The sequence below is a fragment of the Nicotiana tabacum genome, unplaced genomic scaffold, assembly GCF_000715075.1.
Source record: "Nicotiana tabacum cultivar K326 unplaced genomic scaffold, ASM71507v2 Un00085, whole genome shotgun sequence".
Classification (NCBI taxonomy): domain Eukaryota; kingdom Viridiplantae; phylum Streptophyta; class Magnoliopsida; order Solanales; family Solanaceae; genus Nicotiana; species Nicotiana tabacum.
Window position 1 is genome coordinate 34,979 of NW_027438323.1, and position 14,201 is coordinate 49,179.

Below are 14,201 nucleotides of genomic sequence, written 5' to 3' on the forward strand. Positions count from 1 at the left end.
TGACTGTCAGTCGAATGATGTTGTTGATCAGCGACTCCTTCACGAGTGTCCTTAACAGGTTTTAAAACTATAGTAATTTCCTCATCATCAGGAAGTTACTCATTCCTCGAAGAGGGGTTAGTAACACAACATGAACATATCCTTCAATAGATAAGGTTCGTTTATTGTAAACTCTGTATGCTCTACTTGACAGAGAGTATTTGAGAAAAATACCTTCGTCACTTTTTGGATCAAACTTACCAAGGTTGTCCTTTCTATTGTTGTGAATGAACCATTTGCATCCAAATGGGTGAAAATAACTAATATTTGGTCGTTTACCTTTCCACAACTCATATGGAGTCTTTTTGAGAATAGATCTTATTAGACACCTGCTGATAATATGGCATGCAATGCTTACTGCTTCTACCCAGGAGTGGTATTGAAGTGAGTTTTCTGCAATCATAGTTCTTGTCATATCTTGATGAGTTCTATTTTTGCGTTCCACTACTCCATTTTATTATAGTTATCTGGGGGATGAGAAGTTGTGCGAGATTCACTAGTCATTGCAGAAATTTTCGAATGATTTGCTTTCAAATCTCCTTCATGATCACTTCTTATGGAAGAGATATAATATCCCCTTTCTCGCTGAACCTTTTTGCAGAAGACTTCAAAATTCTTCAATGCTTCATATTTATGACTCAAGAAAATAACTCAGGTAAATCGAGAAAAATCATCTAATATAACAAAAGTATATTTTCTACCACCAATGCTAGCAGTCCTAGTTGGGCTGAAGAGATCCATGTGCAACAGTTGAAGAGGTTTTGTAGTAGAAATAATGTCTTTAATTTTGAAAGAAGATCTGGTTTGTTTACCTAATTGACATGCATTGCAAATATGATCTTTTGAAAAATCTAATTTTGGAAGACCAATGACAATATCCTATATAGAAAGTTTTTGAATAGTATGCATGCTAGCATGACCAATTTTTCTATGCCATACCCAAGGATCACCAATTATAGAGACTAGACATAGTCGATTTGACATGATATCAATATTGCAAAGGGTGTACACATTTCTATTTCTACTTTAAGATAGAATGGTTTTACCTGATTCATGTTCAATTATTCACCCATTCTTTTTAAAACGAACCTCATAGTCATTGACACATAGCTGGTTAATGCTGAACAGGTTGTATCCAAGTTCATCCACAAGGTAGACTTTGTCCACATCTCTGATGACCCAAAATGTTATCTTTAAATTTAATAATTATCTCTGTGTTATAAGACCTCAAAAAGTATTATTTATCATTTCTCGACTTGCGTGCGCAGTCCGTATAATTTTCCAGAAAGTTTTTATGTGGAAAATAGATTAAAATATGAAATATAGCTTTAAAACTTAACTGAGTTGACTTTGGTCAATATTTTGAACAAACGGACTCGGATCAGTATTTTAATAGTTCTAATAGGTTCGTATCGTGATTTGGGATTTGGGCGTATGCCCGGAATCGATTTCTGAGGTCCCTAGCCCGAGATATGGAATTTTGATGAAAAATTAAGAGTTTGAAAGTTTGATGATTTTAAGAATTGACCGATGTTTGGTCTTATTGATACTGGGTTCGTATTGTAGTTCTGGAGCCCGGTACATGTCCACTATAATATTTATGACTTGTCGGTCAAAATTGGCGAGAAACGGAGTTGATTTGACATGATTCAGGAGTCCTGTTGTGAAAATAATAAGTTTTAAAGTTTTCTTGAAAATTTCCTTTGATTTGGTGTCTGATTCATAGTTCTAGGTGTTATTTTGGCGATTTGATTACGCAAGCAAGTTCGTATGATATTTTAGGGCTTGGGTGCATGTTTGGTTTGGAGCCCCGAGGGCTCGGGTTGATTTCTGGTGGTTAACAGATCATTTTTGGACTTGGGAAAACTGCAGAAATTTGCTTTTGGTTTCCTTCTTCACGTTCGCGAGAGGGGTCTAGCGTTCGCGAAGGGAAAAAGACTGGCTAGTAAAATTTGCCTTCGCGTTCACTAAGGGTATCTCGTGTTCGCGAAGGCCAAGCTAGGCAAGCATCGCGTTCGCGAGGTAGCCCTCGTGTTCGCGAAGGGTAAAATTTGGACAACACAAATTTGTGCTTTGCGAACGCGAGGCAATAATCGCGTTCGTGAAGGGTAAAAACCTGGGCAACAGAACTTAACTTCTATAAATGGGATTTTGTCCCATTTTCAATCATTTTTCATTTTTGAGCTCGGGTAAAGCAATTGTTGGGCGATTTTCACGGAAAAATATTGGGGTAAGTATTCCTTATCCTATGTTGATTATATCTCACGATTCCATACTCATTTATATCATGAATCCGTGAAATTATGGGAGAAAAATTATATTTTTATAAAATCTTCCAAAAATAAAAATTTAAGATTTGAAGGTCCATTTGACATCGGAATTTGATAATTTTTGTATGGTTGGACTCGTCTCAGAATGGCTGTTCGGATTTCGTAATTTTTTTCGAGATTTGAGATGTGGACCCCACTATCGATTTTTAAAATGAATTTCGTATTTTTATCCGGAAAATTAATAAATTCATATGGAATTAATTCCTATGATTCGTATTAAGTATATCGAATTGTTTGTGAATAGATTTGACGCTTTTGGAGAAAAATTCAAAAGGAAAAGCTATGGTCGAGTAATTGATTGGAATTTACAAAGCGAGGTAAATGTCGTGGTTAACCTTGACTTAAGGGAATCGAACCCCTGAATTATTTGCTATGTGAATTTCGTGTGCAACGATGTATAGGCAAGGTGACAAGTGCCTATACTTTGTCAATTTAATTTGTTGTTTAATTATTTAAACATCTTAAATTGTTTTAAGATACGAATTAATTATTATAATAATTGTTTCTCTCCTATTCTTTGTCAACTATTAATTCTTGAATTCCTGCAATAATTGTTACATGCTTATTTGATTTATGTGTCTTAATTGCTACTTGACATTTAGTATATTAAATATTAAACTGCCTATTTTCTCCTGACTTTCATAATAAATTGCTATTTGTCACTGTTTGTTTCATAATGAAATCATAATTATTGTATGCTTGTTATCTTATAATTTCATATTAATTATTGCATTTATTGGGAAATATTTTTTTATAAGAATTGGTAAATGAATTTATTGGAGGAGTAAGTTGCACGCCGCAACAGAATTGATTGAATTGAACATATTGGAGAAACGGATTGCACGCCGTAACAGACTTATTTAAAAGTTTATATTGGGGGATCGGGTTGCACTCTGCAACAGACTTATTAAAAGTCTATATTGGGGGATCGTGTTGCACGCTGCAACAGACTTATTAAAAGTCCATATTGGGGGATCGGATTGCACGCCGCAACAGACTTGTTTAAAACTATATATATATTGGGGGGATTGGGTTGCACGCCGCAAACAGAATTGATTAAAATAAATATATTGGAGGAGCGGGTTGCACGCCGCAACAGAAGTGAATATGAATATATTGTGGGAGCGGGTTGCACGCTGCAACGGAAATTGATTGAAATAATAATTGGTTATGACTGCTGAGTTGGCTTCAACTCTTAAAATGAGTTACCTGATTTATTTCTATTATCGTGGTTATTACTATTAGTGCGTACACGTTAATGTAAGTGACCTGCCTTAGCCTCGTCACTACTTCATCGAGGTTAGGCTCGGCACATACCAGTACATGGGGTCGGTTGTACTAATACTACACTCTGCACTTCTTGTACAGATTTCGGAGTTGGTCTCAGCGGCGTACCATAGACTTGCTTGAATTTCAACTACTCAGAGGAGACTTGAGGTATAACTGCACAGCGCCCGCAGTTCTGAAGTCCCCGTCTACCTTATTTTAGTTGTGTGTTTGCTTTCAGATAGCTTTATTTTATGCAGACTTTTATTTGTATTATTCTAGAAGTTCGTGCACTTGTGACACAAATTCTGTGATGGTATTTAGACATCGCTATTTTTATGGATTAATCACTACATTTCAAACTTTACTTTCGCATTGGTTTCTTTGTTATTAATTAATTTAAAATCGTTTAAAAATGGCTAATATTATTCTAGCGTTGGCTTGCCTAGCAAGTGAAACATTAGGCGCCATCACGGTCTCGAAGGTGAGAATTTCGACACCCAGAAGGATATTGTTGCATATATAGCTCGGTGTCTAAATTGTCAGCAAGTCAAGTACAAGCATCAGAGACCTGGTGATTTGATTCAGAAATTAGAAATTCCTGAGTGGAAGTGGGAGCGTATCACTATGGATTTTGTTGTTGGGATCCCATGGACTTAGAGAAAATTTGACGCAATTTGGGCCATTGTGGACAGGTTGACCAAGTCAGCACATTTCATTCCAGTGGCAATTACATATTCTTCAGAGAGGTTAGCTGAAATTTACATTCGTGATATTGTCCGCCTTCACGGTGTACCTGTGTCTATTATTTCAGATCAAGGTACGCAGTTTACCTCACACTTCTAGAAGGCTGTACAGCATGAGTTAGGTACGCGGGTTGAGTTGAGTACAACATTTCAATCACAGACAGACGGACAGTCAGAGCGCACTATTCAGATATTGGAAGATATGTTTCGCGCTTGTGTTATAGACTTTGGAGGTTCTTGGGATCAGTTCTTGCCACTTGCGGAGTTTGCTTATAATAATAACTACCAGTCGAGCATTGTACGGAAGGCGATATCGTTCACCAGTTGGCTGGTTCGAACCGGGAGAGGCTCGGTTGTTGGGTACCGATTTGGTACAGGATGCCTTGGATAAGGTCAAGGTTATTCAAGATCGACTTCACACATCTCAGTCTAGGCAAAAGAGTTATGCCGACCGTAAAGTTCGTGATTTTGCATTCATGGTTGGAGAAAGAATATTGCTCCGAGTTTCACCTATGAAAGGTGTAATGAGGTTCGGAAAGAAGGGCAAGTTGAGCCCTAGGTATATTTGACCCTTTGAGATTCTTGAAAAGGTGGGTGAAGTAGCCTACAGGCTTGCATTACCACCTAGTTTATCAGCGGTTCATCCGGTGTTTCATGTGTCTATGCTCCGGAAATATTATGGTGATCTGTCCCATGTGTTAGATTTCATCTCAGTCCAATTGGGCAAAGATTTGACTTATGAGGAGGAGACGGTAGCTATTCTAGTCTGGCAGGTCCGACACTTGAGGTCTAAGAGTTATCCTTCAATTCGGGTGCACTGGAGAGATCAGTCGGTAAAGGCATCTACCTGGGAGTCCAAGTCGGACATGCAAAATAAATATCCACACTTATTCACCAGCTCAGGTACTTTTTCTAACTTCGTTCGAGGACGAACGTTTGTTTTAAAGGTGGAGAATATGATGACCCAAAATGTCATCTTTAAATTTAATAATTATCTTTGTGTTCTAAGACCTCGAAAAGCACTGTTTATTATTCCTCGACTTCCGTACATAGTCCGTATAGTTTTCCGGAAAGTTTTTATGTGAAAAATGGATTAAAATATAAAATAGAGCTTCAAAACTCAACTGAGTTGACTTTGGTCAACATTTTGAACAAACGGCCTCGGATCAGTGTTTTGATAGTTTCGGTAGGTCCTTATCATTATTTGGTACTTGGGCGTATGCCCGGAATCCAATTCCAAGGTCCCTAGCCCAAGATATGGAATTTTGATAAAATATTAAAAGTTTGAAAGTTTACTGATTTTAAGAATTGACCGATGTTTGGTCTTGTTGATACCGCTGTATTGTGGTTTCGGAGCCCAGTACACGTCCACTATAATTTTTATGACTTTTCTGTCGAATTTGGTGAGAAACGGAGTTGATTTGACGTGATTCGGACGTCCGGTTGTGAAAATAATAAGTTTTAAAGTTTTCTTAAAAATTTCCTTTGATCTGGTGTCCGATTTGTAGTTATAGGTGTTATTTTTGTGATTTGACCGCACGACCAAGTTTGTATGATGTTTTAGGACTTGGGTGCATGTTTGGTTTGGAGCCCTGAGGGCTCGGGTAGATATCGGGTGGTTAACGGATCATTTTTGGACTTGGAAAAACTACAGAAATCTGCTTCTAGTTTCCTTCTTCGCGTTCGCGATAGGGGTCTCGCGTTCGTGAAGGGAAAAAGACTGGTCAGTAAAATTTGCCTTCGCGTTCACGAAGGGTAAAGGGTTGGTCAGGAAAATTTGCCTTCGCGTTCACGAAGGGCATCTCGCGTTCGCGAAGGCCAAGCCAGGCCAGCATCGCGTTCGTGAGGTAGCCCTCGCATTCACGAAGGGTAAAATTTGGACAACACAAATTTGTTCTTCGTGAACGCGAGGCACTGACTGCGTTTGCGAAGGGTAAAAACCTGGGTAACAGAACTTAAGTTCTCTAAATGGGATTTCGTCGCATTTTCAATCATTTTCCATTTTTGAGCTCGGGTAAGGCGATTGTTGGGCGATTTTTACGGAAAAATATTGGGGTAAGTATTCCTTATCCTATATTGATTATATCTCACGATTCCATACTCATTTATATCATGAATCCGTGAAATTATGGGAGAAAAGTCAGATTTTTATAAAATGTTCCAAAAACAAAAATTTAAGATTTGAAGGTCCATTTGACATCGGAATTTGATAAATTTTGTATGGTTGGACTCGTATCAGAATGGGTGTTTGGATTTTGTAAGTTTTCCCTAGATTTGATATGTGGGCCCCACTGTCAATTTTTAAAATAAATTTCAGATTTTTATTCAGAAAATTAATAAATTCATATGGAATTAATTCCTATGATTCGTATTAAGTATATCGAATTGTTTGTGAATAGATTTGACGCTTTCGGAGACAAATTCAAAAGGAAAAGCTATGGTCGAGTAATTGATTGGAATTTGCAAAGCGAGGTAAATATCGTGGTTAACCTTGATTTGAGGGAATAGAACCCCTGAATTATTTACTATTTGAATTTCATGTGCAACGATGTATAGGCAAGGTGACGAGTGCCTATACTTTGTCAATTTAATTGGTTGCTTAATTATTTAAGCATCCTAAATTGTTTTAAGACACGAATTAATTATTATAATAATTGTTTCTCTCCTATTCTTTGTCAACTATTAATTCTTGAATTCCTGCAATAATTGTTACATGCTTATTTGATTTATGTGTCTTAATTGCTACTTGAAATTTAGCATATTAAATATTAAACTATCTATTTTCTCCCTGACTTCCATAATAAATTGCTATTTGTCATTGTTTGTTTCATAATGAAATCATAATTATTGTATGCTTGTTGTCTAATAATTTCATATTAATTGTTGCATTTATTGGGGGAATTTCTTTTATAAGAATTGGTAAATAAATATATTGGAGGAGCGGATTGCACGCCGCAACATAATTAATTGAATTGAATATATTGGAGGAACGGGTTGCACGCCACAATAGACTTATTTAAAAGTCTATATTAGGGGATCGAGTTGCACGCCGCAACAGACTTATTAAAAGTCCATATTGGGAAATCGGGTTGCACGCCGCAACAGACTTGTTTAAAAGTCTATATATATTGGGGGATCGGGTTGCATGCCGCAATAGAAGTAAATATGAATATATTGTGGGAGCGGGTTGCACGCTGCAACGGAAATTGATTGAAATAATAATTGGTTATGACTGCTGAGTTGGCTTCAACTATTAAAATGAGTTACCTGATTTATTTCTATTATTGTGGTTATTACTATTATTGCGTACAAGTTAATGTAAGTGACCTGCCTTAGCCTCGTCACTACTTTGTCGAGGTTAGGGTCGGCACTTACCAGTACATGGGGTCGGTTGTACTGATACTACACTCTGCACTTCTTGTGCAGATTTTGGAGTTGGTCCTAGCGGCGTACCATAGACTTGCTCGGATTTCAGCTACTTAGAGGAGACTTGAGGTATAACTTCACAGCATCCGTAGTTCTGAAGTCCCCGTCTACCTTATTTTAGCCGTGTGTTTGCTTTCAGACAGCTTTATTTTATTCAGACCTTTATTTGTATTATTCTAGAAGCTCGTGCACTTGTGACACCAATTATGGGATGGTATTTAGACATCGCTATTTTTATAGATTAATCACTACATTTCAAACTTTACTTCCGCATTGGTTTCTTTATTATTAATTAATTTAAAATCGTTTAAAAATGGCTAATATTTTTCTAACGTTGGCTTGCCTAGTATGTGAAATGTTAGGCGCCATCACGGTCCCGAATGTGGAAATTTTGGGTCGTGACAACATCGTAAGATGAGCTGAGGGGGACTTTTCCAACACTAATTACACTCCCTTTTGATTTGTCTCCAAAGGTGATTGACCCACCATCAAGTTTAGTCATTTGTGTTTGAAAAGTTGTTTGCCACCTATCATGTGCTAGAACACGCGCTATCAAGATACCATTTTCCTCTTCGATTCTTCTTGCGATGTTCCTGCAACAAAAAATTACTTTTTTTAGGTACCCAAGCTTGCTTGGGTCCTGATTAGTTAGTTTTCTAGTTGTTTGCCGGATTTGATGACTTAGGCCACCAAACCCATCTTCTACCTAAACCCACAATGATTAGATATATGACCAGACTTTCCACAATAAAAGCAAGAGGGGCCATTAAAATTTTAAGGGACTATTTCCCTTTCATCTCTTATCCTGCATTGGTTAAGTCGTTGACCATTTTTACCAAAACGAATGCATGAGGAAGAATTGGTTGCCCCAAATGAGTTTTTATGAGGAGTTGAATGGTTTGATTTGATGGAACTATGGCTGGTGGATTTTCGTAATCCATTCCGCTGTAATTAAAGTTCCTGAACTTATTCCTGAAGCATGTCTCTTTTAATTTCACATACTTTTAGTTTTAGTTCCCAACCTTTCTTTTCTCGTTGAATCTTTTGAAGTTCATGTATAACTTTTTCAATATCTACAAGAGAAATATCAATAAATTCTTGAAGTTCATTGCATTTAGGACACATAGGTGAACGTACCTCACTTGTTCCTTCGTCTGCCATGAGACCTGACTCATTTACTTCCTCGTGGTCGGATTATTCTTCATCTTTGATCGCCATGAAACACATGTTGGTTGTCTCCTCATGATCAGATCCTTCGTTATCATTCCATGCTCCAAACGACTTCTTCTTTTGATAATTTCTGTTGAGTTTCTTTTTCAGTTCAGGGCATTCTACTTGAATATGACCATATTTTCCACATTCATAGCATCTTCTATCATTCTTGTCGTTTTGCATTCACTGTTGTTTTCCATTCCTGAAGTTTGTTTTGCCTCTTCTGCTATTTCGGTTTCTTCTCAACATACTTGATACTACTTTGGAGAGCATAACTATTTCGGTTTCTTCTTCTTCTTCTTCTTTCTAACTCAGCCAATGTTGTTTTAAACACAACGATTTTCTTCTTTTTTTTCTTCTTCATATTCTGAATCAACCAATGTTGTTTTAAATGCAATGGTTTTCTTTTTTTCTTATTTCACTCGTCTATTCAAGCGAGTCTTTTCAAAGGCAATAATATCACCTCTGAGTTCATCATATAACATTTTATCAAGGTCTTGTCATTCCAATGTGATGACTTTGGGTTTCCAGACTGTAGGTAGACTTCTCAATATTTTCCTGACTTGTTCTCCATTTTTTACTATTCTACCAAAGGATTTCAGGTCTCCAACAATTTTGTTGAATCGAGAGAATATCTCTTCCACTGATTCTCCATCCTTCATTTGAAATAGTTCACAGTCATGAATCAGTAGATTTATTCTTGTTTATTTGACTTTGTTTGTTCCTTTATAGGTAACTTCTAGCTTGTCCCATATTTGCTTCACAGTCTCATAGCTTGAGATCTTTTCATATTCCTCACCACTTATTGCATTATACATGAGGTTCTTGGCTTTGGTATTTACTTGCACCACATCAGCATGTTCGTTAGTATATTTATCTAAGTCTAGTGGATCAGAAGATACTCGGCCTTCAGTAGTTTTGTCCTTTTTTCCTTGTGGCATGGGGAGATCTCCCTTTTTGATGACATGCCAAACTTTGATGTCATATGACTTTGCATATGGTTCCATACACACTTTCTAATGTGATAAATACTGTCAATTGAAGTAGGTGGCCTGACTTGTGAAGTTCCTTTCTTGAAATAGTGCTCCAACAATAGTATCTGTTCACATGATGTTTACTCACTTTGCTTTTAAGCAAATATTTTTCTCTTGAGTGTGAGACTTGCTCTAATATCAATTGAAAGTACGGGGGGGGGGGGGGGGGGGGTTGTAAAAATTCTTTAGTCGACTAACTTTGTTCTTAGTTGACTACCAAGGTTCTGCAGACAATAGTTAGTACAACAAATAAAAGTAATGGAGAGTAATAAAAATAAACAGGAGAGACATAGATTTTTATACTAGTTCGTGTACTGATGTAGCACCTACATCCAGTTCCCTTGGGTCACTAGGGTTCTCTTAGATCTTCAATCGAACAGTTACAAATGAGAGTGTGATTTTCTTCACGTTTACCACAAACGAGTTACAAATAAATTCTTGACAAAATCTTTCAATTGCTTTCTTTTTTCTCTCTATCTTTTGAGACATTAGTAAGGTTAGGAATACAGTATTTTTGTAAGAAGTAGAAAGATTGAAAATTTTGTATGAAAGTTGCATAAAATCCTAGTCCTTTCTTCTTTTCTTATATAGAGCTTAATGAGGCTGTTGGTTCCTTTCTATGATATTTTGGAAAATCGTTGATTATATAATTTTCCTTTTGAGGCAATGTGTTCTAATAGTAGAACCCGGGGGTTGCCTCTTGAATCCAGCGCACGAAGCAGGGCCAGATTCATCCTTAGTTAATATGCTGGATTTGCCTTGAACTTATTTCCAATCACTGAAATTGAGTCTTTCGTTGATTTTGCACAATTGATTGATTCCCTCCTCCTTACTTGATAGTCTTTCGTCTATTTTACATAGTTGATTGATTCACTTTCCTTCCTTGTTTTCTTGATGTACACACTTGATAGAAGAATTTTGATGTGATAGTTGTCGTTGGACATTCCTTTGTTTCTTCCCTACTCTGATGCACTTTTCTTCTTGTGATTTGAATAGTTAACTTGCACATGTGATAGATACATTAGTAGAGAATATTCAACTTTTTTTTTAGTCATCACTGAATTTTGAAACCTAACATAACTTTGTTTGGATAATTGATGAAGATGCAACATCAACGTGATATAGTAACGGGAATTGCTCTGTGGCTTCTGTGTTAGGAAGTGTGCAGGTATTAGTTCCATGTTAATCTTTCTCATGCATTTATTTGCCCGGGCCTTGTGTATTTGCATTGCTGGTTGTGGTGGGAACATTGGGAGCTAAAGGTTATGGAGAGGATCGAAGCTCATATCCCATAAATCTTACCATTTGTTGAGCGACTTCACAACAATTAGTTCAGTACTATCAAAGGCGAAAAGTGCAAAAAGTCTCTAAGGTCCACTAGGGCTTTAAGCACAAGGTGCAAATAAAGCATGCCTTCAGGATTATGCATGAATAATAAATATACGGACAAAGAAATTAAAAAAAAGTATAGTAAAGGAAAGTATCAATCGTTTTAGTGTCGATCTTCAGGATTATGCTCATTGGCAAGGAAAAGCATGCCTTAGAGCCGTGATCACGGCACTGTAGTGCCCGCTAAGCGAGGCGAAGCTCTCGACATGGTTTGTACTCGCTTCAGGGCAAGCGCGCTTTTGACAACACTGAATTAGTTACAAATAAAGAGTTTGAACTCTTCCTGTTGTGCTGTTGAACAATGTTACTATTATATTTTTGGGTGGGAGGGGGCATGTACACCCGTGTATGTGCTATTTTCCATGACTCTTTTCATTGTTATAAATTTGTTGCTTTAATGTTGTGACTTTGTTAGACTGAGCCGAGGGTCTATCGAAAACAGTCTCTCGACTTGCATAAGGTAAGGGTAAGGCTGCGTACACACTACCTTCAGGGGCATATGTAATATTAAGATAACGAGTTCTACTATATCCTCCATCAAAACGTCACCAAATCGTATGCATAATTTCTCTTTAAATACGGCCCAAGTTACTATCCCATTACTTAGAACAAATGAATTATACCAAGTCTCAGCCAATCCATTCAAATATAGAGCAGCGACTTCAACTTTTTGATTTTCACCAGTTTTGTACAAGTTAAAATACCTTTCGCAATTCGGATCCATATATTGGGTTCATGGCGTTCAAAGCTGGGCAGCTCCCATTTGGGAGGTGGAATGGGCAATCCTTGCCTATTGAGTCGTGTGTCCGGTGCTGGTATAGGTAACAATCTATCTCCAGCTGGGTTAACAGTCTCCGACCCTCGATTTTGCTTCGGTTCCAATGCCGTCAGACGATCCAGAATGAGCTCCAAGGTGCCTTGGATCCCCACCTGCGTATTACCGCGTTCCCTTTGGCTATTGCACATCTCCTCCAACACTTCATCGTGCTTGGATAATTTTTTATCCATTACTTTCATCCTCGTTCCTTCCACCATTGATACTCACACAGGTCGCAGATTCGTTGCTCTGATACCAATTGTCATGGTATAAGACAAAAATGAAAGAGAATAACAACTTTTTTGGGACAAATTTCTGGAATTTTATTAATGGAATTGAAATTAGAACTACAATGGAAACTAATAACAAAAATTAATAGAATAAAAGGCAACTCCAGCTAAACCTCCATTGCTAAGCTAGGAATCTGCAAGGAGAATAATTAGAAGGAAGAAGGGTTGAGAAAGAGGAAGTGAGAAAGAGTGTGAAGAAGAGAGGAACATTACCAGAATTTTCGTGAATGTCATTCTCTCTCCAATTTGTTAGCTATGTAACTGAATTTGAAAGAGCTTAGCTGGCAATATCTCGGCCCTTGATACTCATTTATTCTTCTCTAATCTTAGCCGTTTATTTGGTAATTAAATGACTAATTCATTACCTCCAGTTTCGAACCCCGTTGGTTACATTTAGACTACAGCTCATGACAGAATCTTCCACCGTTCCTCTCCTGAACAGATGATTTCCATGGTAAGAAAATTGTTTTCCACCCACAAGGAAATTCCCAGCTATATTTTCCAGCTACTGTTCTTCTCTTGCCAATTTCGTAGAGAGAGAAAACTAACTTTTAGTCAAACTACAGTTAAGGGGTTGTTTATTAATTTAAATAAGTCTTGACCTTTAGATCTAAAAAGTGGACAGGTGTAAGATATCCAAGCATGTACTGAACCAACTGGAGGAAAAGTGTAATAGATGTGTAGTGTATTAAGTAAGAAAATTCAATTTTTTGAAAGCAAAATTAATCCTAACAACATCAAATCTCTTAGTTATTCCTCTTGGATGATTTAAGAAGATGACTGGTTGAAATATTCACGTTGCTCTAGGTGATTTATAGTTCCATCCGAACCTTCCTGTATTAGATTCTGTGTATGTAATTGCTCTAGGTGATATATAGTTCCTCATAATATATTTTATTATTTGAGGAAAGTTATTGCATTTTCAATGAGCTTCTAATTGTGTGTTGTTACACAGCTAAAGGAGCAAGAGTTGCAGCCTCTGTACAGCTAAATTATCTATACATGTCAAGCTAGCTGCAGCTGCATCTAATTGCAAAGTCTGAGCAATAGCATACTTAGATATACTTATTGACAAACCAGAGGCAACACTTCCAAACCAACACAAATAACAAACTTGGAAACAACATAATATACGCCAGATATACAGCATTTCTCGCAACACTAGCTAAGCATATCTCATAGTCTTCCACTGCTTTGTGCATTGCCAATACTTTTCTTCGCCTGCCTTGACTTCTTTTTCCTTGAGCTTGAAATCGCTATCCATGTAAGTATATTATGAGCTTGAAATCACCTTAGAGATGAAACCACCAAAATTATTTTTTCGAGTTTGTCTATCAAGGCATCACCTTCAATCAAAGTGTATTTTTAAACAAACTTCTCGGCATTGAACTCATCGATCCAATACTTATATATGGACTTAAAGTTTCCACCTGCAGAAAAGAAACCACGGTTAAAAATTACTAAAGATTAAAAAGGGAGTCTAATCAACACTTCCATCACCCTGGAAAAATTCAATACTTTTTAATAGCTCGTGGCATCAACTTTGGCATGAAATTGTGAGAATCAACCATGAAGGCCTTGAAAGATTCTTGATGGAGGAACAGGAGAAGTAGTATGCTCATCAGTGAAGGAGGTAATAGCCATGTTCCGGT